General features: G+C 45.2%; 1 protein-coding gene across 2 annotated transcripts in view; it reads left to right on the forward strand.

Annotated features, from left to right (window-relative positions):
- The first annotated feature begins 15,085 nt into the window (after nt 1-15,085).
- NOD1 (nucleotide binding oligomerization domain containing 1) overlaps nt 15,086-19,000 on the forward strand; it is a 46,094-nt gene continuing 42,179 nt past the window's right edge. Inside the window, exon 1 of one of the 2 annotated variants that reach the window (XM_032784108.2) lies at nt 15,086-15,672. The gene's annotated coding sequence lies outside the window, so the exon portion shown is untranslated. The remainder of the gene's footprint in view (nt 15,673-19,000) is intronic. The other variant, XM_032784107.2, reaches the window with a different exon arrangement.

Genomic DNA, 19,000 nt, shown 5'->3' on the forward strand with positions numbered 1-19,000 from the left:
GTCTTCCCAACTCAGGCAGCCTTGGTAGCTATTTTACTCGGAGTCTTTTGTTTGGTTGGGTTTTTTTTGTGGTTCTTAATTCTGTTACACCCAACAATAGCGCAGAGGTAAGAGGGCTGTGGATGTGAAAGATAAGATTAAGCGCTGACCCATCTGAAGGGCAGCGACCCCAAGACCCCAGCAAGAAAGGCAGCGTGAGGTTGCACCCAACTTATACACCAGACAGACAGCACCATGATCCTTATTAACTACTGCCAGCCTTAAAGTACTCTCTGGCCTGTAGTCTAGCCTCGTGCAGCCTTCTTTTCTTGACTGCGGGTGTACATGAGAATTACTCTGTGCGAGAACAAAACAAACAGTTAAATACGTTTGGCGTGAAAATTATTGGCTAATGTTTTGTATATGAATGTAGTAGTAATAAGAATGTTGTGCAGTTTCTCCTCTACCGCCATCTGCCCAGATGATACTATCGCTGATGAAAGGCACGCGTGACAAAGAAATGGCAAATGAAGTGGCTAGTGGGCTGGATTAAAATCCTATTGGGCTCCAAAAGTAGACCGGCGCGAATAGGCTGTGTTGCTTTTATTCCTCACCGAATCGCCTACTGTCTGCTCTCTTCCCTTGGCTGTGTGCTTTTCAAGGACAGCGCTCTCTGAGTCTTTCTTGCGTTGATGCTTTGACTCCAATAGCCAAGGCCTGTGTTTGAGTTGGGACAACCATTTACCTAACTGAGTAGCGAGAGGAGGAAGAAAGGTGAGAAAAACTGCCAGACACGAAGAGAGTGAAGCTGCAATTATTCAGGATTATACCTGCGTCAGCAAAAACAAATTGCCTAGCCATAACATGTCGCCATTGCTTGGCCGGCGTGAGAGAACAAGTACCATTGTATAGATATTATGGGTATGATTATTGGTGTTGAATAATTAACAAACATTAGACATTAAGAGGTTTTTAGTTAGTACCCCTGGTGTGAACAAGCTTATTGAGTGGTGTATGATTTTGAGGATAAAAATGCGCTTTAACGCGTAATGGCGCGATGTCGTTCTCGAGGCGTGTGCTCAATCTTTTACCACGGTGAACTAAACACTTCAGCTTGACTCACGAGCATCGGAAGGCACGGATTGACAGCTTGGTCTGCTATATAGCGGGAAAAACTTGAGGTACACCACCTCATTTGAAATTTTAAGTAATGGACTTGAGCGAGGGGAATAATTTCCCATACCCTTAAAAGCAGAAGCCATAAGAACCTGGAACGGCTGCCGGATGGCCAAACCAAACAACACACCGACTCAAGAAACACACAGGAAAAATTATGGGAATTGGGTCAAGCATTGTTCCTCTTGTTTTTTGCCGCAATGTCAGTCAGTGGTGCTATTATTGGTGAAAGGGAGACCAAGGCCCCAATCATTTTAGTAGCCGGTACCGCTAACTAATATCACTAGCCACCTCCTCACAAGGCGGTATAGAAGGTGCTAATTTTTTGGTCCCTTTCAGATCATCCAACGAGTACTTGTATTCCATCGGGCTGATGTCGTATCGTCGTTCCTGTGTGAATTCTTTTGAGGTTGGGACAAAAGTGTTTAAAGGATTTGTTAGTTAGCAAGGGTTGGGGCCCAGGCCGAGAGCGAGGATTATAAAATACCTGTCCAACTCGTAAGTATACCTCGTGTTTACAAATCCCAGTTCCTCACTGTTACTGCTATTTGCCCCAACGGTTACAAGTCTCGCTACTGTAAGCACTGATTAGCTGAGTTCTCTAGCACTTGGCACTGAAGATGTGTGCAAGCTCACGTTAGTCAAATACATTGTAGCTACTGGATGCCTTAATAGGTGTGCATTGGGTTTTAAAATTTTATGTGAGGTGGTTAATAAGTGGTAAATGTTTAAAATGTGCTGTGTGAGAAGGTAAAACAAAGGTGGTTGTGAATCTACATATCCACCATGTGCCCCGAACATCATACTCTCCTTTGGTGTGTTTCTAGTTACTGGGGTGGACCGCTGAAGTAAGGAAGGTGACCCCTTGTGCCGCCACTAATCAATCTATTAGACCTCCTGTAAAGGTGGACCTCACGTTAGGCGGCAGTATTTACTGAGTAATGGTGTCCCATAAGAGGATTAAGTGTGCAGATTATGATGTTGATATTGGCATACCTGCTGGAGGCCACCCATTTTGGAATACAGAAAGAAAAGACGCGTCGTTGTGGGCCTACTACGACTTCCGGTTTTCGCCATATGCATTCAAATTGCGCCCCTTCTTCCTTACTCTTCCTGTCTCTTAAAGCCATCGTAGTTGAGTAAGGGAGGGGACAGGATTCTCTACCTGTCTTCTGTTGAGAGTAATTAAGAAGTGAAACATTGCCAGCGAGAGCCTGCCGCTCTCCAATGACATAATTGTCTAGTTAGTTAAGTTGTAAACCTTACGCAAGCGGTGTTATTGCTCATATGCGTCTTCTTCGCCTTTGATATAAAGAAAATATACGTGTGTATCCGAGATTTCTATTTGTGGTGAATGAGGAGTGTATGCATGCACGCGAAAACCTGGATCCGGGACCCTCGGACACTACGGTGTTTAAATGTGCACATGTTATAGGCCAGAGCTCACCAGGCGAGAGGTAGCCTAGGCCAAGACAACTCAAAGCACTGCTGTTCACACACACCCTCCTGCTGTGCGCTCATGTGTAACGACTAGGTGTCTGGATCTCAGAGTGGGGTGGTGTCTATGAATTTCCCGGCCCTTAGTTGTAATACCAACTTTGTAGCTCATCCCCCACGTGAACCAATTCATACACCTTAGGGACTTCCAACTGCAGAAAGTCAATTTTCTCCAGAAGACTGATCGATCGAGGAGATCAACAGCGTCTGCAATACCTTCCCAATAGATTCTCCACGCGCTGCTGCGTAAGTGGTTAGCCAGAAGCAAGGGGATCTGCGACGTTGTGGATAAAGGCTAAGGCCCTAGAGAAGACGCGAGTAGAGTGAGGAGCGTATCGCCTGCTGCCTGGGGGCTGTGTGACATACTAAACTGTTGAGCGTGCAGTTCCAGTCATCTTGAGCTGGTGTCTTAGAACCAGTAAGGTCGTTCCTGCCTCCATACCATGCGCCTCTATGTAGGTGTGGCCTGTGTTCCATTTTGCCAGCATGCTGGGGCAAAGCATGTCCAGTTAGCGGTCTTGGAGTCCCACGATTGTTTACAATACCTCTGCTTTTCTGAGCAGCAGGTTGTGCTATGCTCAGTAACTCTCTTTTTGTCTTTCTAATTGCGCCTCTGTGGCTTCTGTCGAGCCACGATCGCCCACTGCCCCAAGGCTCTCAAACTCGGTGTGGTTGCGGCATGACCTGAGCGATATACCCACTATAATTCCTCCAGACCTACACTGGAGACTGTCGGCTTACTTGCAACATTATGGTATAATCTAGTTAATGACACCTGGAAACGTATGCATATGGATCTCCAGCTTGGGTGTGTTCTTAAGGGTTGAACTACTACCAGTGCATAATATTAGAGATTCCTGATAGGTTGACTAAGTAGTAGTTGACAAAATCATATGCGTGTGCAACAATTTAATCCCCACAACAAGATTTGGCTAAGATAGAGCCTCTGCGGCGAATCGAACATTGGTCGCTAATTCTGACACACCGGTTGAGCCCTTCCGAGTGAGAACCGTTCATGAGGCAGTCCTTGGAATTGTTATGTGCTTCAAGCGGGACGCATAAATGGAGTGTATCTTGTGCTCTCATTGCCGAATAACAATGTGTCTTGTTGTTAGAATATTGTCCTGCAGCTCTGGGTTCCTGCATAGATGCCATTAATTGGTTGTAGGATCAGCTGGTGTTCGCACTATACTCCTAGACTATAGGACATAATGCATTAGTTCTTCCCAAAGTAGAGCCGAAGTTCTTTATTGAAAGTGGCGCTAGGTAGTAAACCTGTTCAATTTCTCTGCCACCAGTAAATACTGGTAAATATTTCAGGGATGCCTACGGAGCTCTAAATGCTGGTTAGAAAAATCCTAATAGTGTTTGTATGCTTAATCTCCTGTATGCACCTTCCCATATTATGGTGGTTTCCATGTTAATGGACATGAGTTGCACACAGATCGCTTTGCCTCCATAAAGCGAGAGTGTTTCTAATATTGAGTTGATTTTTGAATTATCCGCTCAATGGGCTAAATGAAAGAAGAAGGTAAAGACATCGGGTTAAGTTAATGTGGAACCAGTAATTGTGGTCATGGCATGCGCTGAACCAATTTATTCGCGGTTTCATGCTAACGAACAAATAAGGATAGGGTATTGTGATATAGAATAGATAGTGTAATCTCCATATTGTATAAGAATAGATAAACGAATAAAGAACTGTGCTATTGTCACGGTGAATACCTCCTTACCCGCAAAATTGTGTGGTCTATATGTTGCTCATCCAATCGCAGGAATAACAGACACTTACATAGAACGGAATGTGCGTACCGTTAAGGGCAATTTGGTACGTAACTTGGAAGTTATGTATCGCCTAATAGATGGCGTACAGAGGAGTCCATAGGTACCTTTGGTGTCGTTACCATACCTGCATGCTGTACTCCAGGTGACTTGGTGTTACTTGTTTGGCTTTGTTTATCTCCGGTATGTCTCCCTTGTCTAATTCCCGCTGCTTCCTCTTATCTGGTGTTATCAAATATGTTCTACAGGGTGAATAAATGGTTTTTTGTTTTAAATGCCACAAAAACATGTGAAACCTTAACAAATGCAAACTACAGACTTTGCAAGACACAGGTAAGTATAGCGGTGACTTGGATAGGCAAACCTGAACTGATCTTTACAAAAAATAAAACTTTTAAATAAAGACCAAGTCACTGGCGCAATAGGCAGCAACAATCAGAGAATAGAGATCTGGAGCTGGGTTGTGTTTTTTTTTTGTACAATAGCAATAAAGCTGAATGAAAGAATAAAAATTAACAGGACCGCCTGAAGCAACAGAGAGGGAGTGCACAAAAACAAAAAGAAGCAAGTAAAAACACCGAGCCTTAAAAGCTCTGGAACAACCGTCACTTTAAAGGGTACATGAAAACTCTGTAAAGAACAAATACAAACAGTAAGCCTTATTAAATATAATAGGCAATGTTTAAAAAGTATAGAAGAAGAATGTGCAATTCCTTACGACATACGCCTCTAATGTAGAAAGGAAAAGAAATCAAAGAAACGCGGCTGAATTAAAATCCTATAGGGCCCAAAAAAGCCGCAAAGGCTGTTGTTCTTTTTCAGATCCGTGGGTAAGACAGAGTCTCGAGCTCGCTGACGGCTTGACCAAAACCAAGCCGGTGTTGATGCAATTACCTACGAATAAGAAGGGAGAACTGCCAGCACAAAAGAGAACGCGCAAATAAAATATAGACCTGGTCACAAACAAAATGCCTACAAAAAGGCCAGAAACAAGATACCTTTAAAGATTGAGCTCATCATATTGGTAAATAAAACATAAATAAATTTGAGTTAGTACCTCCTGTACAACTTAATCGGGTATGATTTTGGAAAAATCCTTAAAGTAATGAATGCTTCTCAAGCAACCAAGTGAATAAACTTCAACTTACACCAGCAGAAACACATACAAGCTGTCTGCTAATAAAGGAAAAACTTGAGGTACATCCAACCTCATGAAAATAACTAAGGCAGGAAAATTCCCATAAACCCTTAAAAAGCAAAGCCATTAAAACCCTGGCTGCCTATAAAACAAACGAACAACAAAGAAAACACACAGAAAATATGGGTAATCTCTGTTGCCTGCAACACGCAGTAGTTTGTAAAAAAGGAAGCTTAATAACAATCAGCCTACCCACAAAAGGTAGAAAATGTAATTTGCTTCAGCATAATTCCAAAGTAACTGGGTATATGCTAGTGTTGACAGTCTGGGAAAAGTTAAAAAGTGTAGCAACCACCCAAAACAATTATAAATGTAAAAGGTAACGAACTCGGGTTCACCAATAATCACATTACTAATGCCACAGAACAAAACAGTCATCAGCTACTGTAAGCAACGATTTAGCTGAGTTCTCTATCAACTGCGCACTGAATGGCAAACAGTACCGAAATAATGTTCGACTCCCTAAAGTTTGGTTAAAAATTTAGTGTAATTGAAACATGTTTAAAATGGTGCGGTGGAAAACAAAATGTGTCAACTAAAGACGCGACACCTCCAACCAACGCCCAGCTTCTGGGCTTTCTATCTACGATACCGAGTCACATTACTAAGTGGAACGATACACCTCTAACCAAGAGCGGAGACATAAAAGATACTGAGTGCCACAAGGGGCTAGTATTTACTGCGCGTCATCACGATTTTATCATGCTGCGAAAATAGAATATTAGACGCAGCAGGTCCTTGGAATGTCATATCGACTGGCATGCAACCTCGGCGTGTTGACATAGCAATTAGGAAGAAAAAGACCCTCTGGGACTAAAAGCAACGTGCATCCCACCGACCAATTATGGCAGTACAAACCGAGGAGACCTCCATAATCATGTGTAATTCATGCTAAGCAATCGGGGTTAAGAATAGTAGCGTTAAGGCTTAGAGCAGCTCTTTATACTACGGATTTCTCTATCGCTCGCGCTTTGCTCGGCTATATTAACAATCGGCTCCACACTAATTCTTTCCCTGATGCATAAATCCCTCATCACAAATAATGAAAACAAACATGAGTAAATATATCAAAGAAAAGCATTGCAAATAAACTGCAAAGTTTTACAAAAAACAAGAAATACAGTGAGACCCAGGTGCAATTTCTCTAATTTACTTAAAGACAGTGAGATAACTCTCTTACTAACTAAGTAAAACAAGAGGTAAGAGAGGCCCAATTTTAATGCATAAGGAAAAGGAACATAGTCCAGAGGGTTTCTTTCCTATACAAAAAGGGTGCTAGTACAGAGAAATCAAATCTACATTAATCTAGAATTAAAAATCCTGCCCTACAATACCCTTACACTAAGATATAACGCAGTGCACTCTTATTTAGTCCACGAAGAAAAAACTGGAGGTGATTGGCGGGCTTAGCTTGCAACACATTGTATCCACCAGCACAATTAAACATTTCAATGAAAGCACATAAAAATTAAAACCAACAACTATAGGAGAGTAAACATTAGTTGTAACTGTTCCATTCATGCAAGCTTGATAGATAAACAGCTAAATCATGCTACCAAGCTACTGTTTTGTGTGGCAAATAGAAATGTGAATTGGAAACACAGACTACATACATTATAAGTGCTCTGGGGTAACATTTAAACACACTTTCCCCAAGAATAACAATACACAATAGCTCCATTAACAGATTTGGATGATCGAAAGAACAAATTACATTTTCACCCTTTGGGGTGAACTGATGTTACTTAAAAAGATCCTTCTTAAAAAAACCATGCTGATGCAGGCACAGAGCGAATACCCCCATGTCCTGTTGTTCGTGTTGTTTTTATAGGCAGGCCAGGTTAATGCTTCTGCTTTAAGGGAGAAATTATCCAGCTGCTAGTTATAAATCAATGAGGGTTACCGCCGGTTCCTCTATATACAGACCAAGCTTTAATGTTCCGCGTTAACTGAAGTTATCACTGGTAAAGCTGAGAACACATTCACTTAAAGGATTGTTCCAAAATCATACACCTATAATTACAGGGGACCTACAACAATAAATATTTTAAGGTAATATACAATAATATCAGCACAATATTAAAGATCTTGATACAGGCTTTTAGTAGAATTTGTTTGCTGACCAGGTATTCTTATTGCAGCTCTTTGTGCTGGCATTCTCACTCTAATCAGTTAGGTAATTTGCATCACACAGGCGCTTTGGATTCAAAGCATCAGCACGAGCTCAGAGACTCCTTAACACACAGGGATCGGAAAAAGAAAACACAGCCTATTGGCTCTTTTGAGCCAATAGGATTTAATTCAGCACGCGTTATTGCATTTATTTACCCTTCTACAATATACACTGCATATTCGTAAGAAAATGCACATTCTTCTATACTATAATTTTAAAACATTAGCAATATATTACATAAGGTATAACTGTTTGTTTTGTTCTAACAGAGTTTCATGTACCCTATAAAATGACAGTCCGATTACACAGAGCATATTTAAGGCTCAGTTTTAACATTGCTCTTGTTTTGGTGCACCTCACCTCTCCTGTTGCTTCAGAGGGTCACGTTAATTCTTATCTTCCATTACAGCTCTTATCTGCTATTGTTACAAAAAAAAAAAAAAAAAACCCAACCAAACAAAAGACTCCAGAACTCTACCTATCTCCTGATTTTGACTGCCTATCTGCAGCAGATGTCTTTATTAAAAGATTTTAATTTGTAAAGAATCAGTTAATGGTAATGTAATCCCAAAGCAACACACTAATACCTGTGTCTTGCAAAAGGTCTGTCAGATTTTGCAACTTTGAATTAAAGATCAAATGAATTTAGTGCATTAAAAACAAACCAAAACCAATTACACACCTAGAAAAACAAGTTTTACAAACCAATGTGTGGTTTAGATTCTTAGAACACTTAATATTTCAACAGACAAATAGATAATCATTTCTTTCCTAACATTTCTACACGCTTGTTTACATAGCTGTATAATTTGAATTTACAGGCACTCTTCTGAAAAGGCCCATTTTCCTTAGAATGGCTGGAAAGAAACCAAGAAAATCTCTCATCTTTAAAGGTTTTTTTAACAGTTTCCACAAAGTTTAACTGCTTTAATCCTTCAGCTTTGTAGATTAACTTCACTCTCTTCTAAAACACTTGCTTATGTCTCAAAAATGACAACATTTTTATCACCTCAGATTTCACCATTTTAAGTATTTCCGTAGTTATGCCTGCACTTACGCTTCTACCTCCTGACACTATTCCCTTAGGCTTCAACCTATTCTCGTTTGTTTACTTTTGTTGCCTGCTTGCTGGTCATCTGCTTTTCCAGTGAACCGTTTGTGAGCTATTGTGCACTTACATATTTGAAGAAATGTTCAGAAAGGACCAGAAGGATGGGCTAGTTGAAGGCCACCCTCCTTGCTGATTGTAGTGAACACAAGAATCATTTAGCAGCCCAACAAAGGAACAGAACAAGGGCTTTTGTCCTTTTACAATGAGATGGAGTAGGAAGGGGTTGGGAGAACGGGTAAGGGAGACTCAGTCTGGTGTGAAGAGCGCGCGTTTAATAAAGCTTTAAACTTATTATTTGAATAAATGAGAATGGAGTTTTATTTGTCACCTATGATTGCCTCTTGCCACCACTGCATGAAAAACATAACCTCTCCTTTAGCCAATTAGTTTAGGTGGCCAAGTTGTCCTTAAGATGTCACTCAGTCTGTCATCAGTTTTTAACAGTGGCCACTGAGTTTTGGGATCCCCCTGAGTTAGCCTAGACCATTTTTCCAAGAATACGGATCCGACCCCACAAATAAAAAAGAGCTGGCGATTCATTTAGGGACTGTCCGACTTAGATGTCTATTACTAATTCAGAGACACAACACCAGCACACAAGAGGAAATTGGTTCGTCAGACGATGCCTCACTGCAACATGGTAATACATAACTTCACCACATAGACATCGATCACATTACAATCACGTAACACCAAAGGAGCCCAAGGCTACTGCCTCAATCCGCCCTGTCCTTGCAATAACTATTGATAGGTGAATGAAATTATCTATTCGATAGGTATTCACAAGGGGAAGACCCCAATGCGGTGCGAGCGGCGATTGTCGATTCCACCACTCAGACGGAGGATCAGGAACCCCTTGGTACCGCTACCTGCAATCCAGGTGTCAGGAATACAGACATTAACATAGAACAGTTGCACTGTTTAAGGGCAATTGGTGAAGTATTAGCCTTAGATCGATAACAGTAAGGAAGTGGGATATGCATGCTGTGCCCCAGATGATTTTTACTGTTTTTTTGTTTTCTTTGTCCCTTTGTCTAATTCCCGCTCTTTTATCTGTATAAATAAGACTGTTTAGGCCTTGCATGGGTGCTCACATTATCTGGGTGTATTAGCAAAGCGCTGTGCTAATAAAACAGAGTGGTCTGACAAACTGTGAGTCCTGAGTCTAACTTTGACAATTGAAAAGATCAGTTTTTTTAAAATAAAGATTCTTTATAACTGTAAGAATCATTTTTGTTTAAGATCATTTGAAACTGCCATCTTTAACATTGTTACTTTAGCACAGGCAAACTTTTTGCCCCGAGGGCCACATCTGAGTATGGAAATTGTATGGCGGGCTATGAATGCTCATGAAATTGGGGGTTGGGTTGCAGGGGGGATGAGGGCTCTGGCTGGGGGTGCAGGCTCTGTGGTGAGGCTGGGGATGAGAGGTTTGGGGTGCAGGCTCCAGGTGGCACTAACCTCAAGCAGCTCCCAGAAGCAGCAGCATGTCCCCTCTCTGGCTCTTACACAGAGGTGTGGTGCTGGCCGGGTGGCTCTGCATGCTGCCCCATCTACAGGTGCCGCCCCTGCAGTTCCTATTAGTTGTGGTTCCTGGCCAATGGGAGCTGCGGAGGCAGCACTTGGGGCAGAGGCAGCGTGCACAGCCCCCTGACTGCTCCTACATGTAGGAGCCGGAAGGGGGACCTGCTGCTTCCGGGAGCTGCCCAGAGAGGCCAAGCCCCCGACTCCACTCCCCGGCAGGAGCTCAAGGGCTGGATTGAAAGGTCTGATGGGCCAGATGTGGTCCATGGGCTGTAGTTTGCCCACCCTGCTTTAGCAGCTCCAATTAAATGATTTTTAAAAATGTATAACTTAAGTTGTTTACAAACATAATGTACCATCATATATGCTTAGCTTTATTACTAAAGAGTAAGGCCAAAATAATTGTCAAGAGGAAGAAAAAGGAAACTTTCAAAGGACAATATAATGGCAAATCATGTAGAAAAGGAGCAATGCTGGGGATCCAGTACTTATGCCACTGGCACAAGAGATCAAAGATTTCTGTGGAAGCAAGGACAAAAATGCAGTTATTCCTCTACTATATTTGATCCAAGGAACATGCTGTCCTGCACTGACCTACTAGTTAATTTATTGATGTAACTTAGCCTAAACTGTGCTGGATCATGAAAAATATTTTTTGAAATCTTTGTGAAAGTTTTACACTTCAAACTTGTGTAATTTTTGTTTTTGTCTGTTCCCTGTCTTTAAAAAGCATGGGGTTTGGGAGAGGGGCTGGACAGCTTGCAGGCTGATAGCTAAAGGTCCTGTTTTTGTGGTAAGGGACAAAGAGTCCTGTGGCACCTTTATAGACTAACAGACATCTTGGAGCATAAGCTTTCTTGGGTGAATACCCACTTCATCAGATGAATGTAGTGGAAATTTCCAGAGGCAGGTGTCATCCCAATACCTGTGCTACCTCTTCAATGTGGCAAATGCAACTTCCCTAGCAGTTGTTTATCACCTTCTGCATTGTAGATAACTGTAGGAACAACAGTATCAAGTGGCCCTGCCCTAAAATATATCCTCATTCTTCTTGCAAGTTCAAGTGTATAAGCAAAAGTAGTACTAATCAGCCCTATCTTTTTGAGGGCTCATTTTTCCAGATCTTGGAAACTTTGGATGCAGTAGCATGCTGCTTCAGCCATTACTGTACGGTCAGGTGTGCCTCCAGCTCTTCCAAACATCTGTTTCCGGTCACACCTGGTGATGCCAGACATAATGGCCTGGATACAAATACACCTCTACCCTGATATAACGCGACCCAATTAAAGGCAGGTTCACATACAAAGCGGTGAAACTCTGACAGGCTGCTCTGAGCAGTATGTTAAGGGTGCTGGGCCAGGCCGGGGCTGAGGGGTTTGATAAGGGGTAGAGGGTCTTGGGTGGTCAGGGGCTTCCCCCAGGGTCTGGGGGGCAGGAGCTGTGGGAGGGCATTTTTGGGGGCCTCGCAGTCCTAGAGTGGCCTGTGGGATTAGCAGGGGGCCAGGAGCAGCCTGCTCTACTTCCCTTGCCCCGGCCCCAGCAGTGTCGCTCGAGGGAGGGGGCTTGGGGGAAGGGATCCCCCACACTCGCCAGCAGCGGCGGAAACGGAGCAGTCTGGCCTCAGCCTGCTCCCAGCTGCGGTGCTCTGCTTCCTGCCAAAGGTGAGTACAAGGGGTGTGGGGGGCATCCTTTCCCCAATCTCCCCGCACTCACCAGCGGTGGGAAGCAGAGCGATGCAGCCCCAGCCCACTCCACTTTCCTTGCCCTGGCCCAAGCCATGTTGCTGGTGAAAGGTCCTGCACTCACCTGCCCAGCGGGAAGCGGAGTACCACGGCTGGGAGCTGGCAGAATGGAGCTGGCTGGGGCTGGCTGGCGTGGGATGTGGCAGAGTGGCCTATACCACTCTGCCACATCCCACGCCTGGTCTACACTATGCATCTAAACCGATTTTAGCAGCGTTAAACCGATTTAACCCTGCACCCGTCCACACAACAAGGCCCTTTATATCAATATAAAGGGCTCTTTAAACCGGTTTCTGTACTCCTCCCCGACAAGAGGATTAGCGCTGAAATCGGTATTACCATATCGGATTAGGGTTAGTGTGGCCGCAAATCGACGGTATTGGCCTCTGGGCGGTATCCCACAGTGCACCATTGTGACTGTTCTGGACAGCAATCCGAACTCGGAGGCACTGGCCAGGTAAACAGGAAAAGCCCCGCGAACTTTTGAATTTCATTTCCTGTTTGCCCAGCGTGAAGCTCTGTCAGCACGGGTGGCGATGCAGTCCCAAATCCAAAAAGAGCTCCAGCATAGGCCATACGGGAGATACTGGATCTGATCGCTGTATGGGGAGACAAATCTGTTCTATCAGAGCTCCATTACAGAAGATGAAAAGAGAAAGCATTTGAAAAAAATCTCCAGGCTATGATAGACAGAGGCCACAGCACAGTGCTGTGTGACAAGCGTAACGGAAAGCCAAAGAATCAAATGGACGCTTAGGGAGGGAGGGAGGGTGTACTGAGGACTCCAGCTATCCCGCAGTCTCCGAAAAGCATTTGCATTCTTGGCTGAGCTCCCAATGCCTGTAGGGTCAAACACATTGTCCGGGGTGTTTCAGGGTATATGTCATCAATATACCCCCCACCCTGTGAAAGAAAAGGGAAAAAAATTGTTTCTTGACTTTTTTATATGTCAACCCTATTCTACTGAATGCTGCCTGGTAAGCACAGTCTGCAGCAATGATAGAGCATCCTCTCCCCGTCCCCGTGCAACGTACAATATGACTGCTATCCATCACGCAAGCATTCAAGCCCATGAAGTGCTCCTGGCTGGTTCTCAAGTGAGCGTTTGGCTGCGGGCGCCTGGGGTAAAAAGGCATGACTCCTGGTCATCCTGTAGATGGTAACAGAATGGCTGGTACTGCTCCTCATCATGCAAACTGGGGGCTGAGTGCCATTAGCCCCCCCCCACCTTATCATGGTCTAAGAAAAAATTCTGAACGCCTGGACTATCATGAGGGCATGGGATCTGCGCTCCTCTCCCCCGCCACTGTTTAATGTCCTGCTGACTATCATAGAGTCTGGAGGCTGCCTCCCCTCATTTTATCTCACTGAGAAGTCAGTGTCTTCTTATTCCTGCATTCTTATATTAACTCATCAAACAAATGTGAACACTGCATGGTAGCTCCAGGAAAGGTGGGGGAGAAGGGCATCAACGGTGGGTTGGTGCATGGCACCCCCGTGAATGGCATGCAGCTCATCAATTTTCTGTAGCGGGATCTGACATGGAGCGGCTTGTGTTCTCGATACCTGGTGTTCTGATGCACACTTACCCATATTCTAAGGCAGACTGAGTCTATTTAGATGAAACCATAAAGAACGGGATTGACTCAGGGAAAATCTTCCCATTTTGTTTGTGCCCGTGGCCAACCTGCAGCTAAGCCACCTAGGAGCACCCATTACAGCAGCAGATGTACGAATGACTGATACCATCATCTTATGCCAATTACAGTGGCACAAGCAGACATACAGAACACTATAACCACCCTACCTTCATATGCAAATAATACTGCTGCTGTGTAACACTGCAGTACCGCCTCTGTCAGCAGCATCCAGTACACATATGGTGACAGTGACAAAAGGCAAAATGGGCTCCATAGTTGCCATGCTATGGCGTCTGCCAGGGCAATCCAGAGAAAAAGGGCACGAAATGATTGTCTGCCATTGCTCTCATGGAGGAAGGAATGAGTGATGACATTTACCCAGAATCACCTGCAACACTGTTTTTGCACCCTCATGCTTTGGGATCTCAACCCAGAATTCCAGTGGGTGGGGGAGACTGCAGGAACTATGAGATAGCTACGGGATAGCTACCCACAGTGCAACGCTCTGGAAATCAATGCTAGTCTCGGTACATGGACGCACACTGCCAAATTAATGTGCTTAGTGTGGCCGCGTGCACTTGACTTTATACAATCTGTTTTACAAAACCGGTTTATGTAAAATCGGAATAATCCTGTAGTGTAGACATACCCCCAGCCATGGCTTTCCCCAATCTCCAGGCACTCGCCAGCAGCGGGAAGCGGAGGGATGTGGCTGGGAGGAGGTGGAGTGGAGTGAGTGGGGGCTTGGCTGCTCTACTTCCTGCCTCTGCTGGTGAGTGCCTGTCTGGGGGTGAGGCTGGATACGGGGGCTGGGGAGCAGTCAGGATACAAGAGGGTTGTGTAGGGGGTGGGGTCCTGGGGGTGATTAGGGACAGGTGCCTCTGGAGGGGGCTGTCAGGGAACAAGGGGGGGGGGCAAAGCAAGTTTGATATAACGTGGTCTCACCTATAATGCGGTGAGATTGTTTTGTCTCCCCGCGGACCGCCTTACAACGGAGTGGAGGTGTATCTTAGAAACAGTTTTAAAAAGTGAACAGTGTTTGTATTAAAAATGACCCCAGTCTCTCCCTCCAAAGTGAGCCCGCCCTCTAGGCGGGGCAGCTCTCTGCAGCTCAGGTCCTCTGGAGAATCAGAGACCCATAGAGTAGAAGGAACCAGCAGGCTCACGCAGTGTAACCCCCTGCCCAGCTGCAGGTTGGGTTGTGGCTCGGAGGTGGGTGTAGCTCTTCCTTCCCTAGTTACTCCAGCGGGCTGCACGGCTAACGCCGCCTGCTGAACGTTTCCCGCCGCTGCTGGCTGCCCGCAGGGGGGAGCGCGGCCCTGGCTCCCGTTTCGGGGGCGCTGCGGAAGCGTGTCCCCGAGAAGCCGGGGTAGGTGATGTCCTGGCTCACAGCCGCTCCTCAGCAGCCGGGCAGGGGCCAGGGCGTTAGGCACCGGCCAAGGCATGTCCTAGGGCCTGATCGTCCGCGGAGCTGAGCCGAGCCCCTGCAGCAGGGCAGCTCCCCCTGGCTGGAGCGCGGTGAGCCCTGGCAGGCCCGCCGGCCGGGGAGGGTGCCGCTGCCGCTGCCCTCGGGGGAGGAGGAGACGGAGACGCCTTGGGGTTGCGACATCGTCTCGCTCTCCGCGGCTGCTGGCGGGGCAGCTCGCTCAGTCAGCGTCGGGCTCCTGCGCGGTGCAGCGGAGGGGAAGCGCCCGGCGGAGTCGCTCTTCCAATTCCCGGAGGCACCGAGCAGCGCGCGGTGCCCCCGTGTCCGGCCTGCTCGGGGCAGCAGCAGCGCCGGGTCCCGGTCAGGCGGCCTCGCTCCTCCCCTTCCACTTGGTGTCCCCACGCGCGGCCGCCCCGCCGCCGCGGTGAGTCCTGCGCGCGCCGCGCTCACCCTGCTGCGCCGGGGACTCACAGCGCTGCAGGCAGGAGAGATGGGGTGTGTCACAGTGATGGGGGAGGGGCTGCCTGGGGGGGTCTCAGTGCTAGGGGAGGGGCTGCCTGGGACAGGAGAGCAAGGGGGTCTCAGTGCTGGGGGCAGGAGAGATGGGGGGGGTCACAGTGCTGGGGGGGTGGCTGCCTGGGGCAGGAGAGCAAGGGGGATCACAGTGTTGAGGGGGCATGTCACATGGTTGTGGGTGAGGCCTCGGTGAGATGAAAGAGGTCAATGACTGCAACTCACTTCTACAGCTCAAGCTTCAGGGTAGCTGGTTGGGTTCTGTGGCTGCCCCCTGCGGTTCCTTTCCAGAGATCTCATCCCTGTAGTAGGTTTTGAGATGCTACTGCTTTATGCAAAATAAAGAGTCAAGCATCTGAAAACAAATGCAGTTCTTCTAAAACCGTGACTGGGGCACACTTCCCTGGACACCTGGGCCAGTGGCCACTTGCAGAGTTGTGAATGAATGTCATTTGGGTTTGGCATAGGTGTCCCTCAAAGTAGGGTTGCCAACTCTCCAGGGTTCCTGTGGAGTCTCCCAGAACTAAAAATATTTAGTTAAAGATTATGTCGTGACGAAACTTATAGGAATACATCCAAACAAAATTGGCAACCCTACCTCAAAAATATCTATTAACTGCCAAGAGGTGGTGTGTTAAAGGAATAGTAAGGACTTGACTTAAAACACCTGCCTCCAGGATTGAAAGCCCTCGGTTTCGGTTGCCAGCTGCCTGATGACTGTGTGTGTTGTGAGTAGTGGGAGAATTTTCTTTACCCCAGTCCAGTGGCCCATAAGTCTGGCCCGGTGCTTTGTGAGAGCTGGGTTTCCCACTGATAGGTAGGTTGGTTCTGTGCCTCTTTACTGGCTCTTTGCATGGCTGTGCCAATGTTGAATTGTTTTATCTGGGATAGTGGTGGAAGGAAAGAGAACCACTAAGAGATCCAGAGCTGTGGGAGCAAAATATTTCGGGTAGCACATGTCTTTGAAAGAAGTGGATATAAGAGGGAAAGGAGCAGGAAACCAAGGAGGTATCGGATAATGTGGGATGAATTTGTGTGGGAGAAAGGCCAGTGAAGCAAGTATGCAAGGAGGGAATAATGGGACAAATGGGTTAGTGGAGTTGAGAGGAAAGTTAGAGAAATGTACATGGTTAATTAATGAAGTCTAGAAAAATGAACTAGATGTAACTGAATTTGCTTTGACATTTTGGGAGGTGTATTTTGAAATCCTCTCATTCAGTCCGGATGTGTCATCAGGAGTTTGGTCAGTGAGATACAGCCAAACTCAAATTACTAGGTGACATGGAGACAGTAATGTTTTTTTATAGCTACATTGTACAGGCATTAAGTATTTATGATTCTTATTCTAGTTTAATTTTTTTTTTAATCTAGGCCAGGGGTTGACAACCTTTCAGAAGCGGTGTGCCGAGTCTTCATTTATTCATTCTAATTAAGGTTCCGCGTGCCAGTAATACATTTTAACATTTTTAGAAGGTCTCTTTTTATAAGTCTATAATATACAACTAAACTACTGTTGTATGTAAAGTAAATAAGGTTTTTAAAATTAAGACACTGAATTTAAAATTAAATTAAAATGCAGAGCCCCCCTGGCCCAGTGGCCAGGACCCGGGCAGTGTGAGTGCCGCTGAAAATCAGCTTGTGTGCCGCCTTTGGCATACGTGTCATAGGTTGCCTACCGCTGGTCTAGGCTTTGTTTGTTAGTCTAATATTTCCACTTTGTAAATCTGTACTCAGGCTGTGTTTCTAAATTGCAAGGTTTGTGTTTCATGTTTCTTCAGTGAGAGACACTCCCATTCCTCAGAAATTTGGCAGAGGACAAACCACATTCAGCAGGGCTTGAAAAGTGTGCTGAGCAACTTTTAGGCAGAGAATTAAACATAACAGCTAGAGGCTAATACGGGAACCCCACTAGCAAAGCCAGGAGGAAAACCCAAACCCAGCTGCTCCTCCCCAGTGCCACCCCCTGCTGCTGGCAGAGGGAAGGTTCTGCAGGAATACAGTGCATCTACATTACAATAGCAGATCCTGGGTTAACTCTTTTTCCTGGTTACCAGTAGCAAAGCCAGAATGGTCAGGCCTTACGCATGATCCCTGTAAATGGAATATGACCATCAGCAACCTGACAAAGGAATTGCAAGAGAGCCCTATTGAGCTAGTTGTTGTGTACCCACTTAACAAACAGATGGTCCCTGGCAGGAATTAGTCTTACTCCAATCCTTAAGAGACCAAGCATGGAAAATTTCTAGGGCTGTCAATTAATCGCAGTTTACTCACTTGATTAATTCAAAACAAATTAACTTGATTACAAAATTAATTGCAGTTTAAATTGCTCTGTCAATAATTGAATATCAATTTAAATTTATTATAAATATTTGGATGTTTTTCTACGTGTTCAAATGTATTGATTTCAGTTACAACACAGAATACAAAGTGTACTGTGCTCATTTTATATTATTTATTATTACAAATATTTGCACTAAAAAGACAAAAGAAATACTGTATATACTCATTCATTAACCCGTTCGTTTATAAGCTGACCCCCCCAAGATGGTTAGGTAAAAATAGCAAAAACTGTATGAGCCTTTCATAAGTCAGCCCTATATTTCAGGGGTTGGCAAACTTTGGCTCCTGGCCCGTTAGGGTAAGCCACTAGTGGGCCTGGTCGTTTTGTTTACCTGAAGCGTTCACAGGCACAGAGCCCCTCAGCTCCCAGTGTCTGTGGTTTGCCATTCTCAGCCAATGGGAGCTGCAGGAAGTGGCGCGCCACAGGGAGCTGAGGGGCTCCATGCCTGCAGACGCTCCAGGTAAACAAAACAACAATGTATTAGATATTCAATTCAATGATTCCATAGAGTTTAAAATCATCATTTTTTGGTGTAGACCTGTTTATAAGACGACCCCTGCTCTTTGATGTGTCACTTTATTACCAAAAATATTCGGCTTATGAATGAGTATATACAGTAGTATTTTTCAGTTCACCTTATACAAGTACTGTAGTGCAATCTCTTTATCATGAAAGTGCAACTTTCAAATGTAATTTGTATCAGGAGGTAGCTGTGTTAGTCTGGACCTGTAAAAAGCGACAAAGAGTCCTGTGGCACTTTATAAACTAACAGATGTATTCCGTCCTCCCTGACTGAACTAACCTCATTATCTCTAGACTGATTCTTGCCTGCATATTTATATCTGCCTCTGGAAATGTCCACCATATGCGTCTGACGAAGTGGGTATTCACCCAC

This window comes from Chelonoidis abingdonii, chromosome 2, assembly GCF_003597395.2.
Source record: "Chelonoidis abingdonii isolate Lonesome George chromosome 2, CheloAbing_2.0, whole genome shotgun sequence".
NCBI classification, from domain to species: Eukaryota; Metazoa; Chordata; order Testudines; family Testudinidae; genus Chelonoidis; species Chelonoidis abingdonii.